This window comes from Micropterus salmoides, unplaced genomic scaffold (genome assembly GCF_014851395.1).
Source record: "Micropterus salmoides isolate LMB-PRFRI ecotype aquatic unplaced genomic scaffold, ASM1485139v1 Ms_hic_scaffold_16, whole genome shotgun sequence".
In the NCBI taxonomy this organism is placed as follows: Eukaryota; Metazoa; Chordata; class Actinopteri; order Centrarchiformes; family Centrarchidae; genus Micropterus; species Micropterus salmoides.
Window position 1 is genome coordinate 28,283,154 of NW_024040707.1, and position 17,209 is coordinate 28,300,362.

General features: G+C 39.8%; 1 long non-coding RNA gene across 1 annotated transcript; it reads left to right on the plus strand.

The window, feature by feature from the left end:
- The first annotated feature begins 449 nt into the window (after positions 1-449).
- LOC119904919 lies at positions 450-1,887 on the plus strand. Its single transcript, XR_005444756.1, has 3 exons — positions 450-633; positions 1,490-1,561; positions 1,781-1,887. It is a non-coding gene; the product is annotated as an uncharacterized LOC119904919 (long non-coding RNA).
- Positions 1,888-17,209: the final 15,322 nt, after the last annotated feature.

Consider the following 17,209-nt stretch of genomic DNA (forward strand, 5'->3'; position numbering starts at 1 on the left):
CCTATGTGCTGTGGTGTCCTTATTATCAGCTGCTCTGATGCCTGTCTTCCTGCTTGACTCGATCGCAATGTACATAATGCATTATATATCAAAGTAGCCTACAATTCAGCTGCATTTCATTTGAAGCAACAAAATAAATTATAAACAATTTTGGAATCATACACTTGGGACTTGCCAGAGGTTCCTCCTGCAAAATATTTGTTTGTGGTTTATTTAGCGGAAATAATACCAGTTAGAAAATACATATGCTACGGTCACGGCCGTGACTATAGGTTCTCCTTGTGTTTTCCCCTCCCCCCGTTTTTTCTTGCGTGTGCCTTTTCTGTCTCTCTCTTCGTCTGTGGGTTTGTGGGCGTATTGCTGGTCCACTCTCTCTCCCGGCTCCTAGTTACCCGCTTATTACTCACACCTGCCTCTCATCAAGCTCATCAGCTGCAATAAATCTTCAGCCACTCATCACCAGTTTGTCCAGTCAGCTACTTTGGTAGTTACCTGTCAGGCCTCGCTTGTGAAAACTATTTTGTACCTATTGAATGTTTCCTGTAATTGATACCTTCTCTCTTGTGCTCCGTGACCACGCTTACCTGCCTCCTGTTGAAACCATGTTGAGACCACCTCTCCCGTTTAATGCCAGTAAGTCCCATCCTGCAAGCTCTGATTGCTCCAGCCACTGCCTGCCATCCTGTGCTTCCCCAGCGATATCCTCAGCTCACACCTTCTCCATTCTCTGCTCCCGTCACAATTAACATATTTTATACTTTACAAACTGCTTGTCAAAATCTGCAAAACATAATAAACAAATAACTAATATTGCAGTTTCAAATGTAATAATTTAACAACTTAAACATTTTCATACACAAATAATCTCAGTTAACAATATTGTACTTGGCAAACCACGACACTGAAATAATATATATTTATTTTTTATAGTTTTAACCTTGCACTAAAAACCAATCAAATACGTAACCCCTGCCAGCTTGAAAGGTGGCTGTGAAAAGTTTGTAGCTTGCTCCTTGTTGGAGGATGGCAGCTGTAGTCAGCTTGGTTTCACATCAGTTACACTGGATTACAATAGAGAGCCGCTGCCAGAAAAAGTCATTACTTATGAAAATGTCCCTAGAAACTACTCAAACCACTCATGCAGCACAATCCATTTCTCTGCTGTTAATCCGTATGCTCAGTGTGTTCTAAACAATCAGTACTTCACCAATGAATTGCTAAATATCCTGCTGCTGCCAAAGCTTCAGCCTACACTATATTGCTATAACTATATGCATATACGTTTGTGCACTTTTAGTATGGAGTTGTTTTTCATTTGAGTTGGCTACTACCAATTGAGGGAAATATCAATGCTACAGCATACAATGATATTTTAGAAGTGTGCTTCCAACTTTGTGGCAACAGCTGGGGGAATGTCCTCTCCTGTTCCAACATGGCAATGCTCCACTGCCCAAAGCCAGGTTCATAGAAAAATGTTTTTTTTTTCCAGTTTGGTGTAAAAGATCTTAATTGGCCTGCACAGACCTCAACCTCATCCAACACCTTCGGGATGAACTAGAAGGTAGGTTAAAATGACTACTTTGTTAAGGTTAGGAAACATTCATATTAAATAAACTATGTGGTTAAGGTTAGGGAAAGATTGTAATCATAGGCCACTAAGAGGTCACACAAATGCAAATGTCAAGTATGTCAGGTCACGTACACTTTATTTACATAGCCCAACAAATTTTCCACAAAGAGCTTTGTAATCTCTATAGCATACGACACCCTCTGTCCTTAGACCCTCAATTTGGAGACTCTGCAAGAGCAACAGAGGAGGGATCCCTCTGCCAGGACAGACAGACATGCAAAACCAACATAATAAAATTACAGTATGGGCAATCACAATGACTGAACATTTATGAAGAATGTCTTTATGAGAACAACACAACCTCATCTCCACATCTTCTCTACGTGCACCAAATCATCATTTTGGGACACTTTCTGAAACAACTGATTCTGTTATTTTTCTTGGGAGGTGGAAGTAAGACAAATTAGGACAGTCTTGAACATATGGATCAACAGTGGAGACTAGGATTTTGCTGCAGGAGTGGTCTGAAAGTTTCTATGAACATTTCAACACATTTTGACACATTTGCATTTCTTCCATTGCTCTTGTCCAAGCTGATGGCAGGTGCCACCCTCTGCAAAAGAACAAGATGCAACTTTTTTATTCTGAGTGATCTTTTAAAACCATTTTTTAGGGAACCACAAGGATGCTTCATATAAATTGTCAAGTTTCTTTAAATTATTGCTGCTCAATGGAGACTAGTGCCCTTGAGGAACCTTTCTTTTTCAGTGTGCAGGGTGACTGGTAATGAAGTGACAAACTCTAGATAAGGACAGCCACTGTTAAAAGTGCAAGTCTCTGAAAGCCCTAGAAGCACTTTCTTACCAACAAAAGACTCTGTTGTTGGGGGGGCTTTTTCTAACACGGCCTTCTAAGATGTGAATGGTAATTAATTCTTCATGAACAACACACATTGTTATCAGTGCCACAAGATCCATTAACCAAAGCCACACAGATGAAGTTCAGTTATCAACAGCACTTGCTTATTTCTTGGCCATAATGTGTATTTTAATGACAAGCAATTACATCTTGCTCCCTGCACGGGGACTCACCTTAATAATCTTTGATTCCTTTGAAGTCCACTCGGTTACATTCTCCTTTTATTCTTTCTTCAGGCATTTGCCTAATGTTCTCTCGTAACCTTGAAAACGTATTTTCCCTCATATCAGCATATTTCACATCTCCTTATCGAGTTATGATGCTTGGGTATGACCGTTGCGATTGTGTTTCCTTATAATTGCTTCGCGAACGTTAACCTCCACTATTAATGGTGACTCCAATTTCACTGAGGCCAGTCTCTGAGGGTCAGTTTTATTGAATCATCCGTTTGAATCTCTGTCTGCTCTAAATGGAAATACATTCAGCTGATTTCATTTATCATAAACTTATAGTCTCTGGTAGTCTCCGCTTTCCCTGCCATCTCTCATAAAGAATTGAACAAATCATTTTATCCACTGTGGAGGGTTATGTTAGCTGGCAGCAGTTTAACTGCATTATTTAAAACGCAATTAAAAACTTAAATTTGATTGCATGCAATATGGGACATCTTTTAAAGCAAACAGAGCTGTTTTAGATGCTATTCTTTGTGACCAGGATTTCTATGACTTTGATGTCTGCACAAATTTTATAACTTCTGTACGCACCAGGTTTCAACTAATTTGAGCTGTTAAATATTCAGAGCTATTTTTGGGGGGTGGGGATTAAAGCTTTTTATATTTTACATTTTTGTTTTGGAAATTAATTTCTTCACTGCCAATTTTATCATGAAGGCCCCTCAGGCTGCAGCAAAAGTGAAGTGAAACTGAGAGGGTCCCATTCTCCCAATTTAGATGTAGTTGATTTTTCCTCATTGTTATTATGTTGGTATTAGCTATGGTAACTGGAGGGGATTTTCTGGGCTTTCGGGAAACCATGAATCGGAACTTCAGTGTGGAATTCACAAGAGACTGCAGAAATGTTTAAAGTTAATCTGATCATCATTCCGCCAATAAGGATCAGACACTAGGTCTGAAAAGTGCACAGCTGACTTATGTAACTTCTCTTGATTTCTAGATGTTGTCACCAAAATTCAAACATTAACTGTTGCTGGCATTTGCGGCTGCTAACATACAAAAGCAGCACACATCAGCTTTAGCGTCCACACTGGACTTGTTCAGCGAAAGTCCTGCTGTGCACTCAGAAGCATGTGATGCTACTCACAGCCCAATACACAATCATACTTACAATGCATAATTCCACAGCTGTGCTAGCACAGCGATGCTTGGAGCTAAGTGTTAATAGCACGGTCACAATGTTGACACCAACATGCTTATGTTTATTATGTATAATGTTTACCATGTTCACCATATTAAGTGTGTTAGCATGCTAACGTTAGCTATTTGCTTGATTTTGCTATAAACCAGAGAACTGTAAAAACTGAAAGTTTGAGCTGATGATGGTGCTAGATGAAAAGTGAAACCAAAGATTTTGTCATCCTCAGAGGGATATCCAGTACATTTGTACACCAAATTTCCTCACCACCCATGTAATCAATGATGTCCATTAATATCCATACAAAAATTCAAGACAGTCTGTTCCACAGATATCAAAATGTCTTGGCCTGGATGAAAGTGCTGGATAAATGGACAAACTGACCAACCACCCAACAGACTGACATCCCCACCCATAGACCATACCACTAGCAGTGCAAAAATTACTCTTTCTGTCCTCCCAGAAAAGGGGAGTGACCTGACTCGGTCAAAAATCCATGAATGAGTCCAGTGAACCTGAAAAAACAATCTCATACACATGTTGCAGTCTGGTCATCAGGAAAAAAGAATTGGACAGAGTATGTGATCCCATTAATAGCAATTCAATGTTCCCTACTTAGGTTACATAGAGGTGAAAGTTTCCCAGCTGAATTGTGGCCCAGGATTTATCACAGTACCTCTATAATCTGTATTTAACAATCCATTTTTCACTGTGACCATTATGGCATTAGGATCAGAGAATTACTCTGCAAACCCCTTCGTACAAATGAAACTTTGACATTATAAAGGAGCAAATCCATTCAGCCATGATTCTGTGCAACTTCTAATGGTATCAAGACTTCTCCAGAGACTGATTTTCATTTTACCTTTAAAGTCTTTCAAATCATTTAGTGATTCATAGTCAAGTTTTAAGTCCATTCTCAGATATTACTCTGAGGCATGTGAATCAGTGTTTCTGAATGTAATAAAAAATATACCTTTGAAAACTTTCTATACCAGGCTTTCACTTTAACCCCTTTTGTTCACATATGTGTCTGTAAAAACACGACAACTCAGTTATCATGCACCGTGGACATGGAAAACTTCAGTTGCAGTTAAATATTACCTGTAGCAACTCAACTCAGCCTGTGAAAGGAAGGAGACAGCCTTGTGCCTCACCCATGCAAACGGCACCACAGCTGGAGGAAAACAAAACATAAATCGGCCTGCTACTCCACCAGCACTTGCTTTAATTAATGTGTGCCCTCCTGGGGATAAGTCCAACCGTCTTAAAAGTTAAACCATGTCGTGTTTTTTCTGTGTAAGCTTCTGGTGAAGTATTAGCTGTCAGAAGTTCAATCCAGAGGCTCATCTACCATCTGTGAAAAAACATATGATGGTTCTAGCTTTTTAGGATCAGGATTAAATTGTTGCTCTTGTTACGGTAAAATATTACTAATGGGTTACTTATATTTCAGCCAATCGTGCGGTTCCACTGACGTAAGGGTCTGTTTTACCTCTACATGTGCGGAAGAGGTGACGCATTCGTATGTATAACCGGTCGGGAAACACGCTTTTTAAACCTTATTTTGAGGAAAAGTCGTCAAACTTTTTCAGCAATTTTTATCAGATTTTACTGCTGATTCTATTCATGTAGTTTTTATGTCCCAGTGTCCAGTAAAAGTGCAGTTCTGGCTCTCCATTCATTCAGATAGGAGCCTGGTCTTGTTGGTCCGAAATAGCTGCCCGGAGGCGTTGCCAAGATGGCTGCCAAGTGGCAAGACTTGCCTAGAAGGACTTTGGTTCTGACTGACTGACAGAGAATCCCAGCCATTTCAACTCTGCCTGGTTCGTAAGTGCGCCCGGCTTTTGTGACGAGAGTCGCTGTGGTCGTTGAACAACCATTGTTGGCATTGTCCAATCAGGCCAAATGTGAGTGTTTGTTCACTCTCCTAAGAAATGAAAGGACAGCATTGTAATCTCATTAATCCTTTGGAGCTTAAGCTTTGGAGGGGTTTCTAGACACCTTTCTCCAAGGATGGGCTGAGAAATTTAGAGTGGTGTAACAAGTAACCTGTTTTCTTCTACCAATGACCAATCAGTATTTAGCTTTTGATTACATTTTTCAGGTAACTTTCCCAACCCTGGTTTCAATAAATGAACCATATTCCCTGTGTGGTGGAAAACGCTTCCCCAAGTTAAGGTTAACATGTTGAATGCAGCCTTGACTTAACTCCTCCCCTGGCCAACCTCCTTATCAGACTTAGGCTATATAAGACACCCGGGCTGCGTCCAAAAAGTCAAAAAAAATCTCTTTTCCTAACCACTTTTCCTTGACCTCAATGGAAAACGTCATGAGGTCAAGGAAAGATGTGAAGGAGAACTCCTAAGGACTTAGGAAAAGAGGACCGCGGGGCTCAGAGAATCCGACTGCTCTTTTCTAGGCGACATTATTATGCGATGGCGGATGTTACTGACGTGGCCTGCCGTGATTAAAACTACAATGTTCTGAAGATGGACTACAAAAAGCACATCTCTGACGCTGCGCCCCGTGTTGTTTTAATGCAGGCCATCTAAAGGTGGACAACACGGTGGAATATATTAGCAGGCTTCTTCATAATCAAGAAGTCATATACATATTAGCAAAAGTTATGGCATAAGAGAAAAGGCTTAATAGCCAATGGTAACTTGATCAACATCCTTAATCAGTCATGGTCAGATTTCTTTTTTATTATTGTAGAAAACATTTTATAGCTTATTTCAACGATCGGAAACATCAAATGGTATTGAAGCTGTATCAGATTACAGCAAAGCCAAAAGAAAACGAACCAAAAGAAAGAATTGTGAGAGTCTTATTCAGGTATCATAATGTGCGTCTGTGTTGCAAGGACTTGCTAAATGTGGTCAATGGATTTTATTATTTGAGTTTGAGAACGTGCGTCACTTTAAATGTTGCCACCACAAGGAATTGTGGGACAACATTCTCTCCTTTCCTCTCATAAAGGATGGTCCGGTGTACGCTATGCTAAAGGAGATATGAAAGGAAGCATTGAGGCTCCTTTCCTTAGCTTTTAGAGAATTTGACCAGCTCTTATCATGGCTGCCACTGAAATACCTACTACTCAGTTAGGAACCTTCCCAAGCAAAAAATACTTTTCGGACTGCTGTTTTACCCCCCTTTTGGTTTGTTAGTTTTGCCCATACAGTTTCTTGTTCTTTGCCATTTTGGTTTCTTAATTTTGCTTTAGTTTAATGTTTGGTTTAGTTCCACTTTTCCCTATTTAGTTATCTTGTCTGTAATTTGTATTAATTTAGATTTGATTTGCTTTAGTTGCAAAGGAAGTCTAACTGGGCCGACTGGGTTACTTCATGTTAATTTTTTTCTGATTCTTTTTGTATTTTGTTTATATTTTTAGAGCAGGGTGCCATCTTGTTGGGAGTCTAGGTACCCGTGGCAGAAACTCTTGCTGTCAGGGTTGTAGCTGCACTTACGGTGGGTGGTGGTAGCAGTCCTCAGCGTAATCTGCCTCTCCAAGTGACCTTTGCTTAGTTTTGGTCAAAGTTATTATGGGAAGCTGGATTTATATGTTTTATATTAAGGTCATGTTTAACTAATTATTCTGATTCTTGGTTCACCATGCCACACCTGTATGATTTCATTGTATTGGTGTCTTTTTTTCTATTAATACCCCATTATGCTTCATTTCACAGCCCCACATTTTTACAAGATATTTTAGGATTAGGGTAATTATTTTTTAATGCTCCACAGTGGATACAGGGGACAGTATCAACCCAGCCCTCCACTGATAATGAGGAAAAAGCGACTCCATACCAATGGGTTCTGTGTAATATCTCTTCAGCTGAACATTATGTAATGACTTGTGGTGTTTGGGTAACAAAACCAAATGATATTCTGAGTGTCAGTGTTCCCTTGTAGTAGGTGCTTTGGTTTCACCAGTGGTGCTTTTCAAAATCCTTATCTGCAGGTGGAGGTTTTGGATGTAAGACTGAGTGTGTTCATCTGTTGCATGCAGGAAAATGCCATAATGCACATTAGAAAAAAATTTTGGTGTAAAATGAATTACTGGTCCTCACCATTTCTTCACTGCAAAATGTTGAAATGTGGTTGAAAGTTGGTATGCACTGTAGTCATTTGTGCTTGTGGGTCTTATTCTCAGTGAGTGGGTGGGTGGCAATTAAATGAGGGGAATAAATAAAATCCCTGCCAGCTGATAACAGAAAAGTGTCTGTTTCATTTCCTCCAACTAAAGCCCTAACAGAACGAGAGGAGCTCCAGCAGATGCAAAAAGCCACTTTGCTGGTGCTCTTGCTCCCCCTGAAGTGACAAGTGACAGATCCTGCATTTACATGAGCTTTACATATTAATAAAGCTGCTCTGGAGAAGAACATGCCTTCTCCATCAACGCGTTTGGCCTCATTGTAAGGTGTCGTCGAATGATTGTTTTCCCTCCTGTTCGAGATAGTTCCAACCTAGATATTGCTCAGAAAGATTAGTGGGCAAACTTGAGAAAATGTGTTCATCTTATCAGCTGTTTACTGCTGCGAAAATGAAATGGAACAGCAATCAAACACGAGAAACCCCTGCCTGCAGCAAGTCATCACACAGGCTTTATCTTGTGATGTTTGCAATGTGCAACCTCAAGCTGCATCACTGACATTCACTGGGCTGTTTTTATTTATTGAACTTTGTTTTTTGGTGATTGTTTTCACACCAAATAAGATTTATTTTATAGAGATAAATGATACAACTATTTATTTATACTTATTGGGGCAGAACTACAGAACCTCTTATTTTCCATTACTGACTGAACAATAAGGAAGTGAACGCTCACCAAAATAAATGGAGCACTCTGAAGCTATTGGAAAAATATAAAACATGGGTAATAAAATGCAGTAGTTGCATCTGTTAACTCTGGTTTACTTCTGTGGCCTCTGCTACCACAGGCGTCTGACATCTGCAGAGACATCAGAGGTAAATGTGATCAGTTTGGCACCTTTCACTGTAACTCAATGATTTTCTGACTTTAGCTTTAGGGCCATAAATGTAATATTTGTGGAGAAACTGCCTGTAGCTCAGACAACAGTGTGCTGGTGTAATACAGTAGAGCTTTGATAACAGGTGAATGGTTGTATGATCAATGCAAAGATGAATGCATGATTTCGGTGAGTGAAACACAATTACCCTCATCCCCCCTCGCATCTACCAGACCACTTAACGAGGTGTAAGAAAACGGCAAGCTCTCATCAATACGTGGCTGTTGAGGCCATTCTAAAATACATTTTAAACCAATCTCTCATTTAACTGTGACTGTAGGTTGGATTAAACCCCAATATATAGTAATTAAAGACTGGAAACCTTTTTAACATGCAGGTTCACTGAACATCATTTCACCATAAATACCAACTTGAAGGCAGGCAGAATAAGCTAATAGCTTAGGAGTCCCTCTGTTTATATTTGATGGTGAATATTTTGGTCCGAAAAACAGATCAACTCTAATAATGGAACAGTTATTGGAATATACACTTGTTTGGTCTCTCGCCCAGAGCCAGTTTCATTTCTGATCCGGGACAAGAAAGTTGCTAGCTTGTTTAATTTGTGTCAAGTAGACAATGTGCATTACGCATGATTCACTTTTAAAACATATTCATGATTAGGTGCAAAATAAGAATCCAGGCCTGCTGTACAAATGTTTGATTCAAGAATACCAAATGAATTAGGAGTTTTACAATTTAGTAGTTATTACGGAACGGACTGCTGTCTAAGTAAATATCATCTGGATGTGATTCGACAGTGTATAATACACAGGTCACCTTTCTCTATGATTCCCCTTAAATGCCTCCAGGTTAAGTCATGGACCACTTGGCTATATCATCATGTTTTTTGTGTCCCCTATACTACTACTGACACTTTGTCTGCTGATTTCCTCTTTTAACTCATGTCTGATACTTTTGTGAATGACTGAGCTGAACAGGAATGTTGCAATATTGCAATTTGAGGGCGTAGATTTTACTAATGATCAAATCTCTCAAAATCCGATGTGCTTGTGCAGATTGTTTGGTGAATCCGACTTCCTATGCTCATACAAGCAAGCTTTACGGAAAAATAGTAAGGGACGTTTGGGATAAGCAGTTCCTATGGCACCCATACAGACAATCGCAATTCTGGAGGGAAAGCACAAATAGGATCTGGCGTATGCTACCCTTAACAGATGTTTTGCATTAATCCCCTACACACTGTCCTGTTGCTATAAATACTCACTAGTGCAGCAAATCTGTATAATTCTATGGCTGAAGTCTCCTACAAATGCACTATTTATTTGGTAACATTGGCTAAAAAAAACAGTGCCCAGATGTTCATAATGTAGTATTAATAAATATATATGGTTTATAGAAAATATAGAATAATTCCAGCTTATAATGTAATGCCTGTAATTTTGCTGTTTTCTTATGGCGTTTCTAGATGGAGAGCACATTTTTCTTCCTGTTTGTGCTTTCACTCCTGAGGTTTGTTTGTCCTTGGAACCACTGCAGTTGTCTCACAAAGTCTCACAAAACAAAGAAGACAGGCACAAACAAAGCTGACTATGAAATATATTGTACTGTATGTCAGTCATTTCATTAGTCATATTAAATATGGTTATAATAATTGTGTGTAACAATATAATTGTTTACACACTGCTTTACACCTCCAGACTTTATAATAGAAATCTAAATAGTTAGATGTACTGAGTCAAAGACCATTTGTGTCACGCAAAAACCCAAAAATCCTTAGACAATGCATTTTTGTCCTATGAATAATAATCTTGTAGAGCGCTTTTCAAAAACAAGTTACAATGGAATGAGTTGTCCACCACTCACGGCCTGACTGACTGGCCCTACTTGCCGTCTACACCTCAGCACTGTTCTGTGCTTGCGGACCATTTAGTGACACAGGATTTTAGAGTAGAGAGCAAAAGTCGAAGCTGTTATCCAGCAGCTGTCTGGTGGAACTGAACCGCATAATGCACCTCAGATAGGACAGCAGAAACACATTTTGGCCTCCTCTTTATACTTGTTTGGGAGGGAACATTTTGGATCCAAGCCTATACTTAAAATAACTACGTGCATGCTGTACCTACACTCTTTCGTCATTGGCAGTACAAAAGAAAGCAGAAGGTATGTAGGTGAACACAAATAGTGTATGTCATACTGGTGAGGTCAACTCACTCAGAAATTTGAAGGATAAATATGTAGAACTTTTAATTGTAAACGGTTCTCAGCTTGGTAAACTAAAATCCCTATAAATAATACAGGGGACATGCCTTTGGTGAACTCAATGGTACCTCTGCTGCAATGTTATTTTTCAAGCATAATGGCAATTATGTGCAATGTTGGAACGTGTGACATACTTCATTACCCAGCTCTCTAAAGTAGGGTGACATCCGTGAACAAATTGCAACTCTGAATTCAGGATTAGAGCCTAACTGATTTTTGCTTATCACAGATAGCTTATCACAGTATTTCAATAGAGAAATGCCCAATAAATGGAAATGGTGTCATCATTTCATAGTTTAACAATCAGAGAGCACTGGCAAGTTTATTTTGCCATGCTGGAAGTGTGGCTCTAGCTGCGTTCCGACCATAGACTGTATACAAGAAATGGACGTAGTCATCGTGACGTCACCCGTTTGGTGTGTGGACTGCCGTTTTGAAGCCTCGAGTTTGGCCGATAGGGCGGCACCATGTCGAGGAAGTGCCCGGAAATGACGATGCGGTGGAGCTAGCTAGCTTGCTTAGCTAGGTGCAACTGTAACTCACGTTAACTGTCATTTTAACAGGGCTGATAACTTTGTCTGTAACAGTCTTAAAAATGTACTCACCAGAGAAAGTGAACAGCCAACTCCTAATAAGCTTTTTCAATGGCACTGGTTAAATTTACACAGTGCCGAGGGTACAAGCCGGCTCTAGCCTGATTGACAGGTCGCTATGGTAATGACTTGTCAATCATAGATAATCCCGCCCTGAAACATACTCTGCTTTTTGGTCTATTTTAAAATAAATAGGACCATTCAAACTAGCAACTGAGACCATAAACTCATCAGGAAAGTGTTTACATGGGTATTTATTCAGCTGAGAAGTAGAGTCATTTTCCCATTATTTGTAATGGAGCCGGACTTCTTTTTGCAACCAGAAGAGTCGCCCCCTGCTGGATTTTCAATAGAATGCAGGTTTCAGGGACTTCCGCATTCGCTTCATATTGTAACCGGAAGCTTCCCGCTTGATTCCAACCAAAGGAACTATACTCCACAACTACGACCCTTTGCAGGAACTCATTTCCACCGCAGGGACCAGGGTCTAAATTTTGTTTTATGGTCTTTATTTTACCCCCGAAAAAGTCCCTGCTCGGGGGGGTAGTACTTTCCGAAAGTACCAGTACTTTAGGTGGGTGGGGCTTGCCTTGCAGTGAATTTCTGTAGCCCAGGCCACTGGCTTTAAATCAAGTGTGTCGGCTGTTTTTCTACAACTGCTCCTCTTTTCCACCGTTGTTTTCAAACCAATAAATCACAATCCTCAGTAAATAGCCACACAAGTCTCGCCGATGTCCGCCTGAGATTGCTAACAGCTGGGAGTTACGCTAAATACAGGGTCCAGAGTTGTTGTTTTAAGTTTTCATCAGTCAGGAGGTTTATACACAGAGCAGAAGGCAGTCTCCTCTCTAAAACAAGCTGATTACAGCAGGTAATAAAGCGTGTTAAAAGTCCCGTTCCTCCGATGCTTAGGCAGACACGGACGTGAGTGCTGCCAGCTGGTCTACAGCTCTTGTCGGCTGGAAATGTTGTAATAACTTTCCAAAATTTTATTTTTGTGTTGCTTTCTCTGTGCTGGAGTTATTTTATGAACTTGATGGCTTTATCCAGTTTGTTATTAAATTTGTAATGATCTTTATCGTGTGTCTCTTCATTATACTCCCACACAGCCTATAGTTCATTCATTATATTCCAGTCAAATCTGATCATTTATAAACTTTGCTATTGGATAGTGGTTACTAAATAATGATGCCTGTGCATCGCTTTGTAGGGTGTATACGTCAGCTGGTTTATTTGCCTAATCTTCACAGGTCTTTAGTTTATGGTGGAAATGCACGCAACATTTGGCTGAAGGAACTTTTAGTTCCTCAAAGAGATCCGGGGACTAAAGTCGAAACGTGGCTTATGCTTGTCAGTTGGTCAGTCCACTGTTTTGGTCCAGAGTGAAATTACTCAACAACTATTTGATGCAATGCCATTAAATATTGTAACATTCATAGTAGGATGAATCCTACATGAAGAGACAACTACAGAGACTCACTAGACTTGTTTCTTTCTTTGCATTTGTTAAAAAAGGCCAGCAACACTTTCACCTCCTATCTTAAAGTGGTACTTTCTGCCCCCCTCTTAGAGTGGTATGTTCCGTCTGCCCAGCACAGTTCACAAGATCATGGAGAGATCTGAGAGTTCCAGAAATTAGTCCAATTAAGTTTTAAAAAATGGTGTTAATGCCTTTTTGTTTCAGACTGTTGTGTATGTGTCCATTGAACTGTAGTCCTTAATGTCTTATTAATATAGTTTGGGTATAATCTTTATGCCAATTAGGCCCATTTCAGAGCAAGTGAGTGTCAGTTCAAGTTCCTTATGTGTAGAGCCTGGGGTTAATGTGATTACATTCAATGCACCTGTGTTCTGTTGTTTCTCATTGCAAACACACTGTGTCGCTGCATTTATACGTTATCTGTACATTTAGTCCATTTATATGCCTCTAGGTTAGTATGGGGTGTATTTAGACTGTATTCGTGGCACCATTCTGTGAGCCTATAGCTATGTTATTTTATTAATAGCTGTCAGCTGTTTTCTTTGGTGGGATAATTTAGTGTGTAAAAGTGGTTAGCTGCACCACTGTGGTTCCACCTTGTTGCAGTTCTAAACATAGCGGTATTTATTTATTTACTCATTTTTTCCTTTTAATGACTGGTTTAATGGGTCGTAATATGTTTACTTGCTCTGTATATTATTCCTCATTTCAGACGCACACACCTACCACAATTTGTCAATTAAGAGGTTTTTAACCAAAAGTTCCAGGCTATTTTGTGATTTGACCCGTCACTTCAGTAGTGGGTGGTGATTTCCTGAACCCAAGTATTGTGAGCAGCCACAGTCAGCTCATCTCTTTCTTTCAGTATTCATGAAATGTTGTTTCAGAAGCAATTACTGAGGAAATAAAAAAAAAAAAAAACATTAAATTGATGTAATTTGTTGCCTGGTGTAAAATTGAGAAGACAACCCAAGGGAAAAGCATTTTTGGGCTACACAAATTGTCAGAACACTGTGAAACAGCTCTTAGAGAATACACTGTGTACAGTGTAGGACTGCACCACCGCATCCCCTTCAGACCCACCCAGTCTATACAGGAGGGATGGCACTCAAGCAAAAAGCCATTTATCTGTTAAACACACCCTCTGGATTATTTATCACTGTTGTACACGGCACCCATTCGCTGGAATCACAATGTCCTCCCAGCTGCCTGCTATGCTCAGGTAAATCAATGTGACCATTTCACGGAATGAGGTATGTAAAACCATTAGGGCAAATTGCAAGAACCAATAGGGCCTGCTGCTTCTCCACATTCTGTTGAGAAGCTGTGGGCGTTGTGTATCACAAGAGACAGATTTGAAGGGAGAGTTCATGCTGTTCAGGTCACTTGTCACATAGGAGGCTTTATATTTAAGTGAGAGTTCTCAGGAGAGGCCTGACTAATGGCACTTCATCGATGCACATCCACATGCCTTGTCTCTCTGTGACCTTTCAGTGTTAATGCTGTATGCCAAGACTGGTGGAGCATCATGTATACTTAATTGGTTATTTAAGGAGCAGTATGGATGGGTGGGTTTGTAAGAAATGTTCATCGTGTTCATTACCACTGACTCCAGCTTTACCTGAGCAGTTGCAGCTCACTTTTCAGTTTCTCTCCTGTTTTGAAGTCATATGTCTTTAATACCCCACTCAGACAGACACAGGGATGTAGGTCAAACCCATGTCGCTCAATGACCATCATCAGACTGTACTCCACAACCCTCCTTCAGACCAGTATTGGACGTGGGTAAGAGGCTACCCAGTTTTGGTCACCTGAGACAGAGATGCTCTCTCTCCTACACTGTAAAACATTCAATGAAATAAGGAACATTTACTTGAGAAAATTCATTTCTGTAATATCAGATTTGAAAGAGCTAAGGAGACAGAGCTGCCCAATATGTATAAACATGCCACAACCTGAGGGACAGTGAGTAGTGATGTGCGATACCACTTATCTCATTTACATCCCGATACCAAGTAATACCCAGGCTGGTATTACAGATTCCAATACCGATACTTTTGTTGTTTGTTTTTTTTTACATATTTTATTTCTACTGCGGATGTGACTACTTTGTTCACAACTAGTTCTGACATTGTGTCAAAGATTTTGTTGTATTGTGTTGCACAGAAATCTTCCGTCCTGTCTCTAATTCCACTTTATCTCATGAGGCGATGGTCCAAAATCAATTGGTCATATACATACACATAATAGGACTGACAAGTTAAGTTCCGGCTCCATGTAAACAGCTGGTGGCAGGTTTATTCCTGTCTCACATCATCTATTATTTTGCTTGTTCGTCAACTTTGTGTGAACTGAAGCTGCAAAGAGGAGTCTGTTTTATTAGGACCCCTGGTCTTGGAATGAGCTTCAGGTTAAGTTTAAATTTGGCACTCTGATTTCTTTGGCTGCCTACAATAAAACGATCTCAAATCTTCAGTGACACGTACTTGCTTTTACACTTAGTCCAGCAAGGTGTGTGGATTACACGTATCTCTTTCATTGCTGCTAGTGTATGTATTTGTTTAAATGGTTGTGTTTTTGTATTGTATTTTACTTTAAACCATGCCGAAATGTCTTTTAATTGTTCCGCCATCTTGGCCAAGCCTCCCTTGTAAGATTCTGTCTCAATGGGACTTTCCTGGTAAAATAAGTTAAATAAATAAAAAAACGCACAGCAAATTGAGCTAAATGGAGTATAGGTGCACTCGAGATGACTGCGGAAGACTTTCGCCGACTCGATAGTCAAACGTGAGCTGCAGGCGACTCAAGTCAGACACATTCCACTTGAGTGAGCTTACAACAATGACTGATCAGGCAAAAGGTGGTTCCAACTTTGTGCTGCTGGAAAAAAACAACTGCAGCTGTCAAACACACCTATTGGCAGTTAGCAGCAGCTATCACGGTATGAATTCGACAGGTTGAGAGTAGTCTCAATTCTTACCTTTTAAACAGACTTTGTAAAATGCTATCTTGTGGATCAATATGTGATTACTTACATTGAAACATATCTTTGCTCCAATACAGCAGAAGTAACATGATTACGGTAGTCTATGCTGATTCAAAGTGGTCACAAATCTAGTTGGCCATTCTTTGTTTTTTCATTCTGTACACTAATGCTTTAGTCTCCATTTTGACATATTTGCACCAGCAGAGTCATCATTGGATCTAACAGAGATTCACTTTTGGCCTCTCAGTGGCTCTCCTTTCATCCGTTCTGTCAGTGTTCAGCAATGCAACCTCTGACAGACAGTTTGGCTCTGTCCTATAAATGACCTCTCCTCTGGGAATTTTGGCTTTTTTTCCACAGGAGTAGATCTGCCCCAGTAAAAAGAAAACTGTGCTTTATGTTGTAAAAAGCTGCCAGTGATTGCATTGGTATCAGAGATTATTGTTCTGTCAGTAAATGGACATTCACTCATTCTTCTTTTCACCACGTTTCATAGCTAATGGAACCATTGAAAAGTTTAAACACATTAAAACACTATGTGCTTATTTCAGTCATGTCTCCAAGTGTCTGGCCCTATTCTTTTACTTTATTCTTAGTTGAGGCTAATTTTGTCCAAACACCAGAAGTAGGTTAATGAATAAGTCGTCAATAATTTACCCCAAAGTTTCTTTCTGCATGCTTGTCACACCTCAGTGAATGATAACCTACTGATGAAACATTCATTTTTCAATCACGTATGTTTCATGGAATTGCACTTCACCTCTCCAGCTTGATTTAAAATAACACTGTTATCTAATTTACATTTAATGTTGTGAAGTGAAAATAAACAAGATGCATCAAACTGGAACTGTTCGTCTTACTTTGTTTCTTTCTGGCTGGTTGTGCTCCAAATGCAATACCATGTACAGTGGAGAAAGAGAACAGATAGGACAGGCAGAGGTTTTCATGTCAGTAATTTTACTGTTGTGTCTTTTGTTGCATTTCTTTTTTTCTTTCTTTTTTTTCTTTTTCATGGTTACCTGTCACATCCACTTAGAC